We start from the raw sequence: 20,249 nt of genomic DNA on the forward strand, positions 1-20,249 counted from the left end.
TGACTTTAGGGTGGTAGTGGGTGGGAAAGGCCATAGGGATTAACATGGCCACAAGAGGGTAATGTGTGGTAAAAAGGCCAAACACCAATGGGCTGTGTATCCATTCTCACAACCCATCCTCCTCCTATCAATACTCCTTTGCCAATAGTTTTGACTTATAAGTGGCGCTAGTTTGCCACATATTAGCCAAAACTAAAAAGATAGCCTATAGGTTTACGCAGAATAATTTCCAGAGAAGCATTATCTCAAGCATTTGCACTCATAACCTTTTGCTTTTCTCTGTAAAACAGATGTAGGAAGCAGAGCAGGTCTCTTGTCTTAGAACATCTGGAGTAAGCAAGGAATTTAAAAAAGGAGAAAATAAATGAATATTGTGCTAGGCAGGTAGCATGACAGTTTTGAGGGTGCAGACTCTCCTACTGCAACCCATTCAGATGGATATGAACAGCCATAAAGAAAGCATTCAGTTGGATAGGATGGAAGTCCCTGTGTTGGATGTGATTTCTGGGACTCCTTTGCTGGAAAAGTTGCTGTTTAAGTCAACCGGATCTGTTAAGTCCAGTTTTATTAAAGGTGGTGGGCTTGCCCTCTAGAAGTAACTTTTTGCCATCAAAAGGTGTGTCCGATGCCCCCCACAAGTGAAAATGGGCCCTCATTTGGAAAATCACTGTTAGGGGAATGTTAACATCAGTCTCTACAGGATAAGACTAGGGCACGATATGCAGTATCCACCCAGGCAAGCCTTAGCGCTTGTAATAGGTGGAGTACAAATGTCCATTTGACTACACAAGAACCGTGTGTAGTGAGTACCACGCGAGTCCTGGAACTCTCCAATAAAAGCACACGCGGTTTGAGTTGCAGAAGTGGTGATCTGGAACCTCCATAGATCATGGTGCTGCGTTCTTTTCTAAAGAAGCAGGGAAACTACTGAGTGTTGTCCATGTGATTATGCCATAGACTGAGCACATGGGGAAAGCGCTCCTTGCATATGCTTTATCAATACCTGTGCAAGAAGTTTTTAAAACATTTTTTTATGGTTTATCCAACCATCCTCTTCTCTGGCTTGGAGGGTTTTAAAAAAAAAAGAGCACGGTGGAGCGCAAAACTGTCCATAGGATTATTATCGGGTGAGGAGGCGAAAACAAATGGATGAAAGGCATTACGCAGATAGTCCAGAGCCTGACTGAGGTATGGGGTTCGAGTTCAATGGAACTCGAAGAATGGGTGATCAGCTATGTGGGAGGAACTGTAGAAGCATGCTGCTGATCTTTATTGTCGGGAGTACTCGCACTCTGACGTGCATAATCCAAAAGGCAGTCTAACTTGGCCGCATGTGTTGAGGGGAAAGAACAGAGGAGGAAGTACAGTCGGCTGGGGTTAATGTTTACATCTAAACTAGCGACTGCATAGGGGTTGAACTTCGAAGGCGGTTTTGGTCTCTCTTTTGCATTATAATGTTTATTGTTCCTTGTATGAGATTGCATGTGTTGTATAATATTACTTTGTAACTGAATTTTCAGCAGCAGCAGTGTGAAATTCAAAAGAAATTCGTACGTCCCAAAACTTTTGAATATTGTTTGTATATGGAATATGATGGGGTTAAGGCGGCTTAATGTGGGTGGAATGTGATGATCGATGACCAATAGGAAACAGTACTTTAAATAGACAAAAGCTGAGCTTCTTATATGAATCTCTCATGTGTAGCAATGTGGAATTGCTGGTAGTGAATGGAAGTTGGGAGATTAGCAGGCAAATTCAAGGGGGAAGGTGGTAGTAACTGGTTTGAAGGAACAGGGGTATTACATAGTTCATTGGCCACAAGAAAGAAAGCAGTTGCAGGCAATATTGCACTACTATGAGATAATGGTGAGGGCAGCAATGGCCTCCAAGGGTTGGCTAGTTTCCTTTTGTCGCTAATTTCTACTCCTAGATGATCATGAAGTGCTAATGGAGTATGAGGATGTTCACTGAAGGGATGGTACATTGCTGTTTGCGGGTAACATGTAGAGAACCAGTTGACTATTTGAGGATGTAAGACTGGGTGGATGAGAGTTCAAGTAGATTTTGTAGTGAGTTAAAATGGGAGTGGGGACAGATGCTAAATTCAATTTGCTAACCAGTAAAGGTGCAGACTGAGGAGAATATAGTTCTGAACTACTGGTATATTGCAAATATTGAGGCTAATTATCATTCTGTAATGGTACAGAATGTTGATATAAGATTGCTCTTGATTTGTTTTTTTGTGTTTTAGTAAGTGTCTTTGTTGGGTGTTATATGTTTGTTGTCTGCCTGCTATACAAGTATTTGACATATCTGAGGTTGGTAATCACATGGATACATTTGACGTGGTTTCCACGTCAGAATTTAGGTGAGCATAATTACATTTGTACAATATTAGGGACACCAAGAATCCTCCCGGAGTTAGATATACTAAACTCATAAATGGGTGAATAGAAGGAAATAAGGGATATGCAAAGGTAAAGGCGGATAGATGAGTGAGTTGACATTTTGTTCGTGGAACGTTAAAGGTCTAAATAATCCCTGGAAAAGGAAGGAAGTAATGCTGAGGTTGAGGAGAGAAAAATGCAGATGTAGTCCTTTTGCAAGAAACTCATTTATTGGGAGAATAGAAAAGTTTAATGATCAATGCAAGGTATAATACGGTATTGTTAAATTGTTATGTGTCCAAGTCAAGAGGTGTGGGAATACTATTTCATAGGGAATTAGGTATGAATGTCGAGAGGGTGACTATGGTTGATGAGGATAGAGTGATTTTGGCTGATGTAAAATATGAAAGGAAGATCATTACAATAGGGTCCATTTATGGTCCCTGTGCTTCAGGGAACAATTTATTTTGCAAAAGTAACAACCCTGTTGCAGAAAATGTGTGGAAAGCATGTTAGATTGGGGGGGTGATTTTAACTGTGTACTTAATTAGAAGTTGGATTGCTTGGCACAGGGCCGTTTCATGGCAGAGATTGCAAGTAGAGCGTTTGGAGCACTTCTGCATAGTTTTGATTTAGCTGACATTTGGAGAACTGTACATACTGGAGAGAGAGAGAGAGAGAGTACTCATTTTGTTCACCAGTTCATGACTCATACCCTAGAATTGACTATTTATTGATTTCAGATAGACTAATTGATAAGACTAATAGAGTGGAGATAATGGAACGAGGGTTGTTGGATCATTTAATGATTAGGCTGAAGTTAGAACTAGGTGGTGTAAGGTCAACCACTTCAAGATGGTGTTTAAAAATATATATATTATGAGATCAAGGTACTTTGACATCTTTAAAATCATTTATAATGTCCTTCTATGAAATAGAGGATCAGCTGATCAGTTAATGGTCTGAGATAGCGGCCATTCAAGGAGAACTAATGAATATTACATCCTGCACTAGGGAATGAGGACCATAAAGCAATTGGAGAATAATTTTGAAATTTCAATTGTCAAAAAGTAGTGGAGATAAGGTGGAGATGGATAGAGCACAAGAATCTCTGAAGAGTGAAATGGACATGCAAAGTGAGAAAGGTCTGTTTTAAATTAAACAGAAATATTGGGAACAGGGAGACAAGAATGGTAGGCTGCTGGCCAACAAATTGAAAGGTTTGATAGATAATGTGTATGTTCAAAAGATAGCGAATGAGGGAGGAATATCAATGTTGAAAAAAGGAGGAGATCTGTGAAAGTTTTAAGACATTTTTAATAAAACCTTATATACTGAAACTCGATTTCCAACATTGGACATCTTAGAAGAGTTTTTCAATAAAATTGATTTGCCAAAATTGACTGTAGAGCAAGCAATCAGCATTGATCAACCAATCAGAGAGGAGGAGGTAATAAGAGCTATTGATCAGCTTAATGGAGGTGAACCACCAGGCCTGGATGGACTGCAAGTTGAGTTTTACAGAGCTGTTGGATCTGAATTAGCTCTGCTGCTATGTAGTCTATATAATTATTTTATGATGGAGGAGATTTTATGCGCAACAATGCGGGAAGCGTGTATTACTGTAATTCCAAAACCAGGTAGGGATCATACTAAGTGTGAAAATTATAGTCCGATATCACTGCTAAATGTGGATGCAAAAATATTTACCAAGATAATGACAAACCAGCTAGAAAAATACATTGGTGAATTGATTGAACACACCCAAGTGGGGTTTATGCTTGGGAGATATGGCTACGATCAAATTAGAATCCTAAGGATGAGGTAGAGAAAATTCTGTTGACCTTCATGGATGCTGAAAAAGCATTCGATCGAGTCAATTGGGGCTTTTTAGACTACACGCTTAAGAAAATGGGATTTGGGAATACCTTTTTGAGAGCTATTAAAGCTTTGCACTCCTCAATCAGTGCAAGAATATGGGTAAACGGCAAACTCTCTGCTTCCTTTCCTTTGTGTAGGGGTACCAGACAGGGGTGCCCGTTATTGCCTCTTCTCTTTAATTTGGTGTTAGAACCCTATGGTAGCTTACATTAGGCAGGAACAGAAGCTGCGAGGGCTCAGCGTGGGGGATAGAGATATTGAAGTGTTGTGTTATGCGGATGAAAAGACAATACTTTTGTCCAACCCAAAGGTGTCAAGGAGTCCCGCCCCCCTTCTCACCTGAGTCCGATCTTTGCTGGATTTCTTGGTCGATGCCTTCTTGCGGACGGTTCGGGTCTTGAATAAGGCTGCACGAGTCTCTTCCGACTCCAGCGTACGTTCAAAGTTCCGGAATGCAACGATCCAGGAATCCGGGAAATTAAGAAAGTGCACTACTCAGCATACGAGTCCAGGAAGTAAGAAAGAAAGGAGCTGGACTAGGAATGGAGTTAGTAGGGACAGAATCAAGGAAGCAATACCGCGAGCTACGGAGCACATGTCTGGTCGCTACTTCACAATAGCATTGAGACGCGCTGAGCCGCGGGGGGCTTGGTCTATTAATAGAACACACTACGTCCAACGTGTAGAGCGAGGAAGGTGTTTCACGCTGGGCGGCCATGTTGGGAGTACCGGGGAGTGCAAGCCCCATTGAGACAAGGACCAGGAAGTCCAAAATGGGTGCGTTCTGTAGGTCATGACAGCATGCCTCCTCACAAGACCCGTTCCTCCAGGTTTGCCCGGGTGTATGAGGTGAAATTTTCTGAGCAGTCGAGGGGCCTTGAGATTAGATAGTGGTTCCCAGGTACTTTCACTAGGAGGATATCCCTTCCATTCAACTAAGTATTGAAGCTGACCCTGTTTATACCTGGAGTCGCATATTCGGGACACTTCATATTCCAGTTGGTTGTCGACCAGCAGAGGAGGGGGTCTGCAGGATTTCCGGGAGGATTGGATGTAGGGTTTTAATAAGGATGTGTGAAAAACTGGATGAATTTTCTTCCAGAAGTCTGGTAGTTTGATCCGGTATGAGACTGGATTTATAATTTCCTTGATGGGAAATGGACCATAGTACTGAGGGGCCAATTTGTTTGGCCGTAGATGTCGGGGTAGTCATTTGAGGACAACCAGCCTTGATCACCAATTGCATAAGAAGGCCCTGGTCTTCTTTTGGAATCCGCATACCTCTTAGTCTGTGTTCTGGCCTTCTCTAAGTTTTCTTTGGCCTCCTGGTGTACGTTGATGAGGGTTTCGATCCAGGAGTCGACAGTAGGTACCGGTGTGGGATGAGGGAGAACAGAGGGTAGAACCAATGGATGGAAACCTTGGCTACAATAAAAGGGACTGGTCTTAAGTGCAGAATGATCGGAATTGTTGTAGGCAAATTCCGCCACGGGTTTCAGGAGCGACCAGTCATCCTGAACCTTGGTGGCAAAACATCAAAGATACTGTTCCAGGGTCTGATTAGCACGTTCTGTGGCCCCGTTGGTTTGGGGATGATAACCTGATGAGAGGGCGCGTTGGATTCCCAAAATGCGACAGAGATGTTTCCAGAATTGTGAGACGTATTGTGGTCCTCGATCAGATATGATCTTGGAAGGATGTCCATGCAGACGGAATATGTGTTCCAGAAAGATTCCAGCAAGTTCGGACGAGGATGGTAGCTTACATAGGGGTGTAAAATGAGCCATATGAGTGAACAAGTCAATGGTATCCATGATGGTCTTGTATCCTCGGGAAGGTGGTAATTCCACAATGAAGTCTGTAGCAATGAATTCCCATGGCCATGTTGGCAGTGTAGGTTGCAGTAGAAGACCCGCCGGTCTCTTGTTATCATGTTTATTTTGACTACAGATAGCACAAGCTTGGATGTACTGCTGTACGTCGGTCTTCATTCCAGGCCACCAAAACTGTCTTTGTATGAGGCGGAGGGTGTTGGTTATGCCACGATGTCCGGAGTGAAGGGTATCATGACAGAGGTTTATTATTCTTTGTTGTAATTTCTGTGTGGGAATGACCAGTGCATTGTCCTTGACTCTTAGATTCCATTGATTCTTCCTTGAAATATCCTTCCACAGATCAGAGGATTGGGTTTGCACTCAAATTTCTTCCAGGAGATTGACTGCTTGAGCTACAAAGATTGTGTGGGGAAACATCTTATGATAGGCCCTATCTTCAGTAGTTACATAGTCAGGACGTCGAGATAAGGCGTCAGCAATCAGGTTTTGTGATCCGGGAACATGAGTGATGTGGAACTGGTACTCGGCAAAGAAGTAGGCCCAACGCGCCTGACGACTGTTCCTACACTCCAATGACTGTAGAATTTGAAGATTCCGATGGTCCGTGCGGATCTGAAGTGGATGTCTAGCACCCAGAAGTTGATATCGCAATTCAGTGAAGGCTTGGCGGATGGCTAACAGTTCCTTTTCCAGGACGGAGTAGTGTGTCTCACTGGGAGGCAGGGTTCGTGAAAGGTAAGCAATGGGGTGTTCCAATTTATCCTCAAATTCCTGCTTCAACACCGCTCCTATGGCGTAGTTAGAGGCATCCATTTCCACTAGGAATGATCGATGGGGGCTTGCGTGAACTCTGCCTTTAAATGTTGGAATGCCTTATCTTGCAGTGTAGACCAGATAAAGGGGGTGTCTTTCTTCAAGAGAGCAACGATCGGCTGAACGATCTCGGAAAAGGTGGATATGAACCTCCGGTAGAAGTTGGCAAGCCCCAGGAAGGATTGAACTTGTTTCACGGACGTGGGAGCGGGCCATGCCATTATGGCCTTTACCTTTGAAGGGTCCATACCAATTCCTTCTGGGCTAAGGATGAATCCTAGGTAGTGAACAGAAGTAACGTGAAACAAGCATTTTTCGGGTTTGGCTAAAAGTTTGTGTTCATGGAGTTGTCGTAATACTGCCTTTACATGTTCTTCATGCTTTAGAAGGTCCTTGGAAAAGATCAATATGTCGTCCAGATAGACAATGACGAAGAGGAATAATATGTCAGAGAACACCCTATCCATGAAACGTTGAAAAACTGCGGGGGCATTAGCTAGTCCAAAGGGAATGACTAGATATTCATAGTGACCAAAGGGTGTTCTAAAGGCTGTTTTCCATTCGTCTCCTTCCCGGACACGGATCAAATGGTAGGCACCTCGGAGATCCAACTTCGTGAATATTACGGCGCCTCTCACAGTTTCCAGGATATCCGAGATCAAGGGCAATGGGTACTGGTCTTTGAGGGTGCATTGATTTAAGCCACGATACTCGAGGCAAGGTCTGAGTTCCTTGGTGTCCTTCTTGGGAACAAAGAACAACGAAGCACCCGCTGGAGATTTTGAAGGTCTTATGGTGCCATTTTCAAGGTTGGTATCCAGGTATTCTCGGAGGGCCTTTTTCTCAGATTCGGAAAGGATGAACATTCTGCCGAAGGGAATCACTGCTGAGGGATCTGTATCTATGGCGCAGTCTTCAGGTCTGTGAGGGGTTAAGGACTGGACTATGGCAGTTGAAAATACATCAGCATATCCCTGATAGGCCTCAGGGACTTGTATGATATTGGAAACCATGAGTGGTGTTTGCTGGTCTCTTGGTGGTTCTTTAGGGGGTGACAAGGAGGGATCCAGGAATAGACAGTGAGACATACAAAACTCTGAGCCTAGGAATAGTGATCCTGCTGTCCAATTGATATACGGATTGTGCTTCTGTAACCAGGGCATACCCAATACCATGGGGTAATGAGCTGACTTAATGATGCCGAATCTAATCCGCTCTTGGTGATGGTTTATAGAGAGCTCGATTTCTTTAGTCTGCAGGCTTATGGGCCCTGAAGTGAGGGGTCTTCCGTCGATTGCTTCCACCGGCTGCATAGTGCTTCGTGTCTTGTATGGAATGTGATGACTAACAACGCAATCTTGATCAATGAATATTCCCATAGCTCTGCAGTCTACCAAGGCCAAAATGGAATAGGTCTTATTCTTGGAGGGCGATAGGAAGGCCTGCAGTATCACCAAATTGTTTTGTACAGGAGAGTTCAAGGATGGAATTGATGTGGAGCCAACATCTCTCTCCCAAAGCTCTGCTCCATCTAGGATCGGGAGCTGGCGTTTCCTGAACGCCGAGGAGGGGCTAGAGGACATTCCCTAACCAAGTGTTTATCTGAGGCACAATACATGCACAACCCTGTATCAATCCTTCTCATCCTTTCTTGCGGGGATATAGGTCCACGGAAGGCTCCTATCTGCATGGGTTCTGGTCCAGTGGCTGAGCCTGGGTTTGTGTCCGTCTTGGTGGTGCTCTCAAAGGACACTTTCGGAGGATTTCCTCTGAATTTCTTCTTCTCTGCCTTCCTTTCCTGGATACAAAAGTCCATTTGCATGGCAAGGTCCATTAGTGCCTGGAAAGAGTATGGGCGAGCCACTCTGGCCAACTCATCCTTAATCTCCTCATTCGGTCCTCTCCTGAAAAGGGTAAAACTCGCCTCAGGGGACCAATCAGCTTCCTTGGCTAATTGCTTGAATCGGGTTACAAAGGTGAGCATATCCTGTGATCCCTGCTGAAAGTCTAACAGGCGTTCCTGGCAACTATAGACCTGCTCTAGGCGGTCAAACATGGTTTTAAGGGCCTGTATGAACCCATCATAGTCATCTAGGAGAGCATCGCCGGAATTAACGAGGGGCGTAGCCCAGGTTAAGGCATTTCCTGAAAGGTCAGAAATTATGAAACCCACCTTAGCCATGGGAGTCGAAAAGTAGTAGGGCTTAAAAGTAAAGTGGACCAAACATGAATCCAGGAATCCACGAAGGGTTTTTGCCGACCCATCGTATTTTCAACTATGCCGCCCAGCAACACACTTTCTTTTGTGGCAGAATCATGGGATAGAACTAATTGTTTGAGAGCGGCGTTTTCCGCCTTTAGATTCTGTACCTCGGTTGTTAGTTCTTGTATGCCACGCATCAGGTCCTGAACGGCCGCTTCTATGTCCATATCGAGTTCGGTCGGGTGACGTCTCAAACTGTCAAGGAGTTCCCCCTTCTCACCTGAGTCCGATCTTTGCTGGATTTCTTGGTCGATGCCTTCTTGCGGACGGATCGGGTCTTGAATAAGGCTGCACGAGTCTCTTCCGACTCCAGCGTACATTCAAAGTTCCGGGATGCAACGATCCAGGAATCCGGAAAATTAAGAAAGTGCACTACTCAGCACACGAGACCAGGAAGTAAGAAAGAAAGGAGAGGGACTAGGAATGGAGTTAGTAGGGACAGAATCAGGGAAGCAATACCGCAAGCTACAGAGCACACGTCTGGTCGCTACTTCGCAATAGAATTGAGGCCTATTAATAGAACACGCTACGTCCAACATGTAGAGCGAGGAAGGTGTTTCACGCTGGACGGCCATGTTGGGAGTACCAGGGAGTGCAAGCCCCGTTGAGACAAGGACCAGGAAGTCCAAAAGGGGCGCGTTCTGTAGGTGATGACAAAAGGAGGGTGGGGATAGGCTTAAGAGTATGTTTGAGGAGGTGGGTTGTTTGTCAGGTCAAAGATCAATTGGGAGAAGTCAGTGGTTTTCCCTTTGGATGTTACTCATCCACGCAGTGATTTGAGTTCATGGAATTGTCAGTGGGCTACAGAAAGTTTGAAGTAGTTGGGGATCCATCTGGTTCAAGGCCTAAAGAGGATGGTGGAATTTAATGTAGCCAAAATAATCGAGGTACTTCGGAGGGATGTGTTAAAATGGGGTCGTTTTATGCTTAATATTTGGGCAAAGGTTAATGCGATAAAGATGGTGTTCTTACCCAAAGTTCTTCATATTATTCAATCTATTCCACTAAATTTATGTTGAAGGTTATTAGGCGGATTGACAAAGTTGTTCAGAATTTTCTTTGGGGCGAAGGCAAGAGACCTAAGATTCCCCAGTATGTTCTTATGCGAGCTGTGCGTGAGGGAGTCTTTGGGTATCCCAATTTAGAGAATTACTGCAGGGGGTTCGTATTAAAGTAATCAGCATTATACTTTAATGGAAGGGATATTTGGATGCCGTTATGGATGATTATAGAGAAGGAGACATTTCTGCCATACCCTCTGCAGGATGTATATACAATGGGAAACATGCCTAATCTGGTAGCCAAATTGCCCACAACTGGGGATCTATTGAGGTCTTTTATGGCCACTGGAGGAGAAAATATATGGATTCACTATAAAGCATCATTGTGGCACAACTTGGGGGTACAGATTGGAAACAAGACCTTGTGCTGTCGGAGCTGGGTAAAGCGAGGCATCTTAAGGGTGTATGATGTGTGTATGATGTGTGGAAGGATGGTCAAATGGTCCCTTTTGAAACGCTCAGAAGAAATTTTGGTATAGGGAAAGAGAGCATAGGCGTTACATAGAACTGGAATCTTTTATGGCCACTGGAGGAGAAAATATATGGATTCACTATAAAGCATCATTGTGGCACAACTTGGGGGTACAGATTGGAAACAAGACCTTGTGCTTGCGGAGCTGGGTAAAGCGAGGCATCTTAAGGGTGTGTGATGTGTGTATGATGTGTGGAAGGATGGTCAAATGGTCCCTTTTGAAACGCTCAGAAGAAATTTTGGTATAGGGAAAGAGAGCATAGGCGTTACATAGAACTGGAATTTTTTTTTTTTTATTGTGCAATAGCCAATTTGACTTTTAACACATTTCAACAAGAAATAACAATACCCAATCCAACAGAAATGTACATATTCTAAATACAAAACAACAGAAGCATCTTGAATAAAAAGCAAAAAAAGAGAAAAACACAGGAATACAAATCACTATTAACAATTCAGTCTAAAACTAACTTCAGTTCCCTTAAGCACCTTACAACCTCAATTGATAAAGCCGACTCATTCCCAGAAGATAGTCTTGCCCAAAACTCCTCGGAATTAATATAAGACTTATCATGAACAAATCTATTAAAATGGCCAGCCCTAAGGCTCCAGGTCCCAGAGCAACTAGATAGCAAATGCTTGGTAGTCTGGAGATCACTACTAGGGCACATATCACAAATCGGTACAATCGCTCCTTCCTTATCTCTAATAGCTAGTAACTCTAAGGTAGGAATTAAATTTAGACGAAACCTCAAAAAAGTAGACCTAAACCGCGGATTTGGGGACTTCTTTAAATAAGCCGGCACGGTTGAAAGGCGTTTATCTAATACTGACAGGGAAGCTGATCTTTTCATTTTTCGCATATCTTCAATGGTTCTTATCCAATCAATCAATTTCATATTTTCTTTCACTTTCAAAGGGTTCTGTAAAAGGAATTCTGCATCACAGTCCCAGCCAGACAAGAGTTCCAAACATTTTTGCCCCAGTTTACACAGGAAAACATTGTTCCCTAGTTGGTACTCAATAGCAGTTTCCTCAAATAAGGAATTCTTTGGAGGATCTAAGATTAGTCTGTACAGAGTCATCCACTTCCATTCTAGCCATGATCTAAGTGATGAAAGCCCTAGTTCATAGCGCAAACTAACAATTGGAACACAAACTGGCAGACCTAAAGTAATTTTCCAGATCCTAGACTCTATTACATCCCAATCTATCTCCAAAGCTATAATGCTATAACCCAATCGATAAAGAATTATGGGAACTACCTTCCCTATGTAGAATCTTATAAGGGGGGAAATAGAAAATTTGACGAACTTAGAATTAATTTTTTTCATCTGAGCACATAATTTCACTACTTTTAGATCAATAGATGACATTAGATTACTCTTTGTAGGAAAAGATCTTAATACGGCTCCCAGATATGTTAATTCTGAAACAGCCTTTACCGGACACTGATCTAACTTCCAGGCAAAGTTCTTAACTATTTTGTTTGGCCTCTTGAATAGTAGGATCTTAGATTTTGAAGGGTTAATATCAAGTTTATTGCTCCTTGCATAGGATTCTAAGGCGGTAAGCAGACGTTGTAGCCCCACTTGAGAGTAATCCAGGACTACTATGTCATCCACATAAGCTAACCAATTTGTTTTAGTGTGGCCGATGTATGGAGATATTAAACCAATATCATGCAACCAATTAGTTAGATCTGCCATAAAGAGAATAAAAAGCAAAGGAGCAAGTAAACAACCTTGTCGAACCCCTCTAGTTATCCTAATTGGATTAGAAAGTAAACCTGATCTACCTAATCTGACCCGCATGTAGTTGTTAGAGTGCAGCTCTCTCAATATAGAAAGTAAACCCGGAGGAATTCCCCAAGCATCAAGTTTTTTCCAAAGTAAATTCCTATCGACCAAGTCAAAAGCCTGGGAGTGGTCAATCCAGGCTCCAAAAAGGGTGGGGCCATCCTTGGTGAATGACTTTACAGCTAAACAATTTAGAACAAGCCCATTCAATGAAGTAGATAAACCCTTCCTGAAGCCAGATTGCTGCTTTGGGATAATTCCCTTTGTTTTAGCCCAGGCTTCGAATTCCCCCAGGATGATGCCCGAAAAGATTTTACTATCTGCATCTAACAAAGAGATAGGACGGTAATTAGAGGCCAGAGACCTGTCACCCTTTTTGTAGATAGGAATAACTATGGAATGTTTCCAGGTATCTGGAAATCTCTTCTGTTTAATGACATTATCAAAGAGTATTTTTAGAACCTTCGCCCAGGTGATTGGATCCTTTTTCAGGATTGAATTACTCAAACCATTCGGACCAGATGCTCTAGAGGCTGAAGATTTCTTAATTAGTAATTCTAGGTCCAAGACATTAAAGACTAAATCCCAGTTAGATGTTAAGGTCTTCATCCCACACTCTGGAGCCTCAGAATCATAAAACATGGTAAAATGATCCAGCCACACCCCCTCCTGAATTACTGAGTCCTGTTTCTGATGGTGAGCTACCTCATTCATTCCCACCATTGACCAGAAATTACGAGAATTCCTGTGAGAGAGAGCAGAAAGCATTCTCTCAGCATCCTGTTGTACCACCAGATGCTTATGGGCACGAAGCCAATTCCTATAGTTGTTCTTTAATTTAACTACTTCTGCCCTATAGACTTCCACACATAAACCCGAATTATTTAAGACAGATCTTTGAGACCTCATCTCTAACTTTTGGGTACTGATTTGATCATTGAAAGAATGTTTATGCATCTTATGGGGTTTCTGTGAGACAGACACTACTGGAGTCAAATCAGATAAAAAATTCATAAAGAGCCCTGGCATGCATTACTCGGATAATTGCTGAAGCGATAGATCATTCACCCTGTTTCTCAGAACCTCATTTAGTAATTGACCCTCTTTTGGAAACTTTCTGATTGCATTCCCAGCATTGTTAATGAGCAGCGCTTGACCATAGCAGGGGACCTCCAGGGCACACTCATAAAAGAGGGCCACCTTCAACATAGCATGGTCATCACTATTACCTTCCCCAATATTCAAGCTATGACAACTTTAAAAAATATTTTTCGATGCAAAAAGATAATCGATCGTAGAGAAGGAGGAACCCCTATGCCAGGTAGCAGAATTTGGGATATACCCCCTGATGTTACCATTCAGCATAGAAAGGTTCCAATCCTTCATAAACTCTGACCATATTTTGCCATTACTGGACTTCTGTTTACACTTTCCCGACCTGGGGTCCACCGTAGAGATATATTGAGAATTAAATTCCCCGGCAATGAGAATGTCATCTGCCGGGTATCGTATGGAACATTCCACTAAACCATCAGACAAAGCATACAGAAAATCTGATAGCGGACAGGCAACATGATTCCAATATAAATTAACCACTATCCAATTTGAACTATCTGAGGGACTTCTTCTTGACAGTCTCACTATTAGAATCCCCTGGAAACTGTTTGCAATAATGACAGAGGATTTAAAAACTTCATTACTAGAGGCCACCAAAAGACCCCCCCTTGGTCTACCTTGCCCCGAGCCCACAGCCAACTGCTGTAGAATAGAGAAACCATCTATACCCATTTTACAAGTTAACCATGTTTCTTGAAAGAGAATTAAATCAGAAGATTAAAAAATATCAGACTTTCTGGGCTCCTCAGAAAATGAGGCATAACCTCTAGTATTCCAAGATAAAACATTAATCTGGGTTACCCCTAAAGCTTCGGTTGAGTCATCCCCATTTTAAGAAATACTTGTGAAATAACTTCAAGGAGCATATCCCACACATTCAATTGAGTAACTTCAGAAACTGCCTTAAATGTGGCTCCCCTTACTTGCTCTAGATTTGCTGCCTGATGCAAGTGGCCAGAGACAGGCGCCGGACAAGATAGAGAGAGCTTCAAACCCCTCTGGTCCCAGGCCTCCTCTTCACCCATGATTATGTCTAAACCCAGCCTATACTTCAAGACTACTGCAGCCGTATTTGTGTCTGGGCTAAACGGAAAACTCACAGCCTCAATATCATTTGATGGGAAATACTTCAGAGCAGGAATTGACTTCATTTCTGAAAGAATTGCAGATCGATTTAAGGGTGAATCATTTCTTATAGATGGAATATGCCTTGACAGAAAGATTCTCTGGAACTGGAATCTCTTCTTATGCAAAGACAAGGGATGTTGAACATTCCTATGAAAAAAGTGCTGACAGTCTGCAGTATTATTTCATTCATCTCCATGTATGGTTTCGAATTATCTGAAGCTAATGCTAATGGAGAGTTCATGTGTGACTTCATGGGAGAACCTGCGGCAGGCGTGGATGAAAGAGTTGGGTAGGGACATAGCTATAAAAAAATTGGGAGAACTTGGTAAGAGATGGCACAAACGCAAAAATGGATCTAGATGTGTGATATATGCGTCAAAGAATCTTGTGTCATCTGTACAGGACCCCACCACGGATGGTTTGTTTAGGTATGGCTAATGATGACACATGCTGGGCTTGTGGCCAAAAAGGGGGTATTCTATTATATATGCTATTGGATTGTGCAAGAGTGGTGGGATTTTTGGGTGAGGTCTTGAACAGGCTAGATATAATACTGGGAGTAGAATTGCCAAGAATGTCATCCTCAACAATTCTGCTCTCAAATGCTGGGAGATGTATGATGGCTTGTGAACACAGTGGATCTGTTAATCGAGTATTGATGGTGGCTGCTAAGCAGATTCTGAGGGCATGGAAATCGAGGAAAAAGTCAGAGGTTGGTTATTGGATCTATGAATTTTGGCTACTTATGAGAGAGTTATGCTAGAAAATCAGGAACAAGAAGGAAAATATTTTAAGACATAGGGACCGTTTGATACATTTTACAGTTGATGCAAGTATTATTAAAATAAAGGGTTAGTACGACGTGAAAGGATAATGACATTATGAGGCGTTTTGTTGTTTGTCTGCGTTCATTGTGTATGTGTTGTCTAGTTTTGTTATTAATGTGGAAATGTTGAACTAAAATATTGGATTAGTTATAGGTAATAGGATTATAGGATAGTAATATGGTTTGTGCAATAATTTAATTAGTTGATATAGTAAGAATTTAGACGTTGAAATGTAATCCAAGGATGTTATGAACATGCATATATTGTATTACATTGAAAATGTTAAATAAGGTGATTAAAAAAAAAAGGGACCATTTCCCATTTTCATTACAGGTGGTTCAGTTATGTTCCATCAAATATCTTTATGCTCTTACTGGGGCACTGTTGGAACTTCAACGAGCAACCATCTTTTCCAAACTGGAAGTGGAAGGCCCAAATAATTTGGCTAAAATGTAATAAGGACATGAATGGAGGCTAATCTTTAATGTCAGACTGGTACATTTTGGATATAAAGTGGATGCTCTCATTCAATGCTTTGCAGATGGCATTTTCTGGAAGCTTTATAGATTTTTATGGTAATCTACTTTCATTTTCTCTAATAATGTAGAAGAACATTAAGCGACTGTAAGATACATTTAGCAAAAAATACAAAAATAAAGTTTGGGAACATGTGTTTCCCATATGCAGTAAGCGGGATCACTGAGTGCTTCATCTTCCCCGAAGGAGTTGCTATGGATCCAGAAAAGGAACACAGAATAAAGGATAGGTTATCCTGAATGAACTTGAAGAACATCCAGGGATTAGTGCCATGAATAAACCTCTAGAGGAGATGGATGCATTGGTAGTCAATGATGGTATCACACTGGGAGGGTATCAAACATGAAGTCCTGTGCCAGGGTCGAGGCCAACAAAAGAGAGAGTCCGCTCTGTGGAATGTGGTTCTGTCCTTTATGTCCTGCTCTTCGCACTTTATACATACAGCCCGTGGTGGCAGATCTGGATCCATTCCCAAGTTTTGCCTGAAAAGGCCTTTGTCCTGGATGCCTCACAGGGATGGAAGTGGGGAAGTGTGGCAGAGTGGCAACTTGGGGCTAACCATGATTTGGGGGACTTGCTGCCTTGTTGCTGCGTTTACTGTCGAAGTCGCTTGTTCACTAAAGGTATTGGTGGAAACTGGATGTGGTACGCTGTTGAACCCGTAGGCCCTTTTTAAGTGAGGTAACGCTTTATTGGATGGATGGGGATGCAGAATTTACTTGTACACCAATAATAAGACAGACTCAGGAAGTTGGCAAGACAATAACTGTTTTATTATCAATTGTCTAAAACGGGAAGTACAACGGACATCAACGGACGTCTCACAGCATATCTCTCAAAGTTTTACATGAATAATTACTCTTTTATAGCAGAAACCCACCATCTTTGACGTCATACTACGTGGCAAACTAAGAAAAGTTATCTGAGATTGTGGTTGGTCTACGGGGAACATCTAGGTATACTTTCTGTGGGGATAGGATTATGATTGGGTCTCTATAGTCAGGTGGACAACTATGCCCACCCCTAGTGCAAGCCATCTTCATTGTCATCAAATACACAATGTTTCATTGGCTTTCAAACTATAGGGCTCTTTGCTACTTGGCCCTCTATAATTGGTTGGCATGCTTGCACCCTTCTGGAATATTCCACTCGCTAGCGCACGCAAGCTGGTACCCCAGGTGCTTGTGGGTGGACTTGATCACGCCTCCCCACCCAATTAGCCCATTATCCATCATCACTCCTGCTGTCTGCCATTCTAATTGTCTTTGAACTAGGCCTTGCAAAGTATGACTGCTCCTGAGAATAGAAGGGAGTGCGAGCATGGTCTTATCTTCAACTCTCGATGCAACTTGCCCAAAGTCTATTTTCATCTACCCCGTGTGACAGGAGACCGTGTTTTAGCTCCTTCTTCGCATTTAATAGTATTAAATCAATATAACTTGGCACTCATAATGTTTTTCCATTGCACCTCAACAGGAGCTCGACTCGCTTCTCACGTTCATTGTGTCTTCTTGAATAGATAACCACTTTCTTGGCTGCCTCAACCCTTGACACTGGGCCAGACAACCTTCTCTCTTCTTCCTCCATCTTCAGCTGCTTTGTTCTACTGCGCCACACAGCCCCTTTGGTAATGAGGTCCTGTTTTGCTAAAATGGGTCGTGGAACATCCAGATTCTATATGTATATTGGCGGCACCACCTGCATTCTATTCACTACCTATAGCCAGCCTTCATGATTACTTAAAATACTTGCGTTTCAGCATCTGTACAATTATAAAATGGCTTGCATTTTCTGCAGTGCTCTTCGCACGTGCAATCTTCATTCCGCATATGAAATGTTACTAGATTCTTTATTTCATCATCAGATTCTACAAGTTCTATTCACCTTCTCTCTTGGCATCTCTTCTTCGCGTGTCGTCTTTGCTTCATGTGACATCACCAATCTCCTCTTTCATTCATCTTTACACTTCTTCTGGGATCTCTCCAAGGAGGCCGTCAGCTCTCCGAGCATACATGAAGAACGGTTTTCTTAACAGATACCTTGGGCCTCATTATGAGTACGGCGGTAGGGGGTTAACGGCACTAGTAAGGATGCCGGTGCCGTTAACCCACTGCCGCTGCATTCCGAGGTCCCTTAGCGGGTCCCACTAAGGACGGCTGGTTTTACCGCTAAGGAACCAGGGAGCTAATAATGGGCCCACTTTTTGCGGGCCCGTTATTAGCTCCTTCCCCATTCCCATTGAGCCCTTTGGGGGCTCAATGGGAATGGTTTTCAGAATGGGAACTTACCGGGTCCTCCAAGGCTGGAATGACCCGGTAAGTCTCCATTCTGACTACCTGGACACAGGTTTGGAGGCAGCCATGGCGCTATTAGCACCACGGCTACATCCAAACTCGTAATGAGGCCCCTTGTCTCAAAGGCTTTTCATGTTATAGGCATCATTATTGGTGTATTGCTTGTCACAATTTCCAGTTCCCAACATGTAGGCAAGACGGGCGGAACTTCTGGTAGAGGCAATTGGCTCCTCCTCTACACGGTCTATGATAAACGGCTAGCATGTTATGTTTGTATTCATGCTCTCATTTCCTCCATTGGAACGTACGTTACATTGATTAAGCTTTAAGATCAATGCAAAAATAGGGATTATATGCGCGAAACCCAACTTTTGCTCTTGACTGTTAAGGAAGGCTGAGGGCACCATATCCCGGCATTAACCCGGCATGGGGTTGCTAAAGTTATTAGCATCTGGCTGGGAAAAAAATTAAAAGGGATAATACTGGAAGAAAACCAAAGTTGGCACGTTTCTTCTCTGAAAGGTGGGGTTGCCATGGCTCACACTGAGGGAAGCAAATCAGATAGTGACGTGCAGAGTGCAGGCTGTGGGTTACTCGCAGGGACGGGCTGCCAGTGGGCTCTGGAGAACCTGCATGGTATGGCAGACAGAAGAAAGTAGGGGCTGCAACACTGGACACATGAAGAAGTGGAGAGACAGAGTCCATGCTGGCTGAGGCAGAAAAGTAAGCAGATGGAGCGACGGGGGTGGGGAGCTGGGTGCTGGGTCTGGGGATTGGCAAACAGTAGGTGTGAGCCTGGACAGTGAGAGCGGGACACGGGTAATTCCAGAAGAGACTGCAGAGGGGCAAGCAAAGGAAAGGGGGGGATATAGGCTAGGGCAGGGATCTTCTGATTGGCAAAGCATGCCAGGAAAGAACATTCCCAGAATATATACTGGCGGATTGTCTATTTCTATTCTATTTGTCAAACAATGGAGTGGCGCTACTACCAGTTTGTTTCTCAGCATTCAACTGATGCCTCAGAAAAGAAGAAGAGGAAACAAACAGAATTGCAGATACGAATCATAAAAGAGTGAAGTCCTCTAGCCAGATACCTAACAGTGGGAATCAAATAGATGTGTTCTAACCTCTTTCTAAACTACTGGAGAATTGAGGTTTTACTAATGTCCAGTGATACAGTGCTGGATCTACCAAAAATCCTGGATTTATCAAACCTCGGGACTGAGATGGATAGGGGAAGTGACGATATAACCGTCCTGGTTCGTAGAACAGTACTAGGTAAACTGCTGTCTCATATATGAAGAGATCGTACCATACAAGGTTTTGTGACTCATAAGCAGGGTTTTGAAATGAATTGTGGCCTGAATGGGGAGCCAATGCAATTGTCTCAGAACAGGAGTCATATGATCTTGTGTACCGATGTCGGTCACAATACAGGCAGCAACATTTTGTAGCCTCTGCATATGCTGACTAAGATGCTTAGTGAGACCTGCATATAAACCCGCGGTACTGTAATTTAGCTCCAACTCTTGCCCTTGATAGAGTAGCACCATTTGATTCTCCTTAAATTGTTCGTAGTTCTTTTAGAATCCAAAGATGGAAATTAATGGAGCTATCTACACTACAAATCTGTGGTGTCTTGGACAAAATGATGTGTCAACAATGATATCCAATTATTCCACCTGTTCTTGAACTGCTATACAGCAAATCACCCATGATAAATCTACTAATCTTGGTAGTTCTTTCCGTGGGAAATGTCATGGAGGTGTACATACTCTTTGAGTTTTGGCCTGATTAAGGCCTAACCAGTTAGATGTCTTCCATTAGAATATTTCC

This window comes from Ambystoma mexicanum, chromosome 14 (genome assembly GCF_040938575.1).
Source record: "Ambystoma mexicanum isolate Mex_15411 chromosome 14, UKY_AmexF1_1, whole genome shotgun sequence".
In the NCBI taxonomy this organism is placed as follows: domain Eukaryota; kingdom Metazoa; phylum Chordata; class Amphibia; order Caudata; family Ambystomatidae; genus Ambystoma; species Ambystoma mexicanum.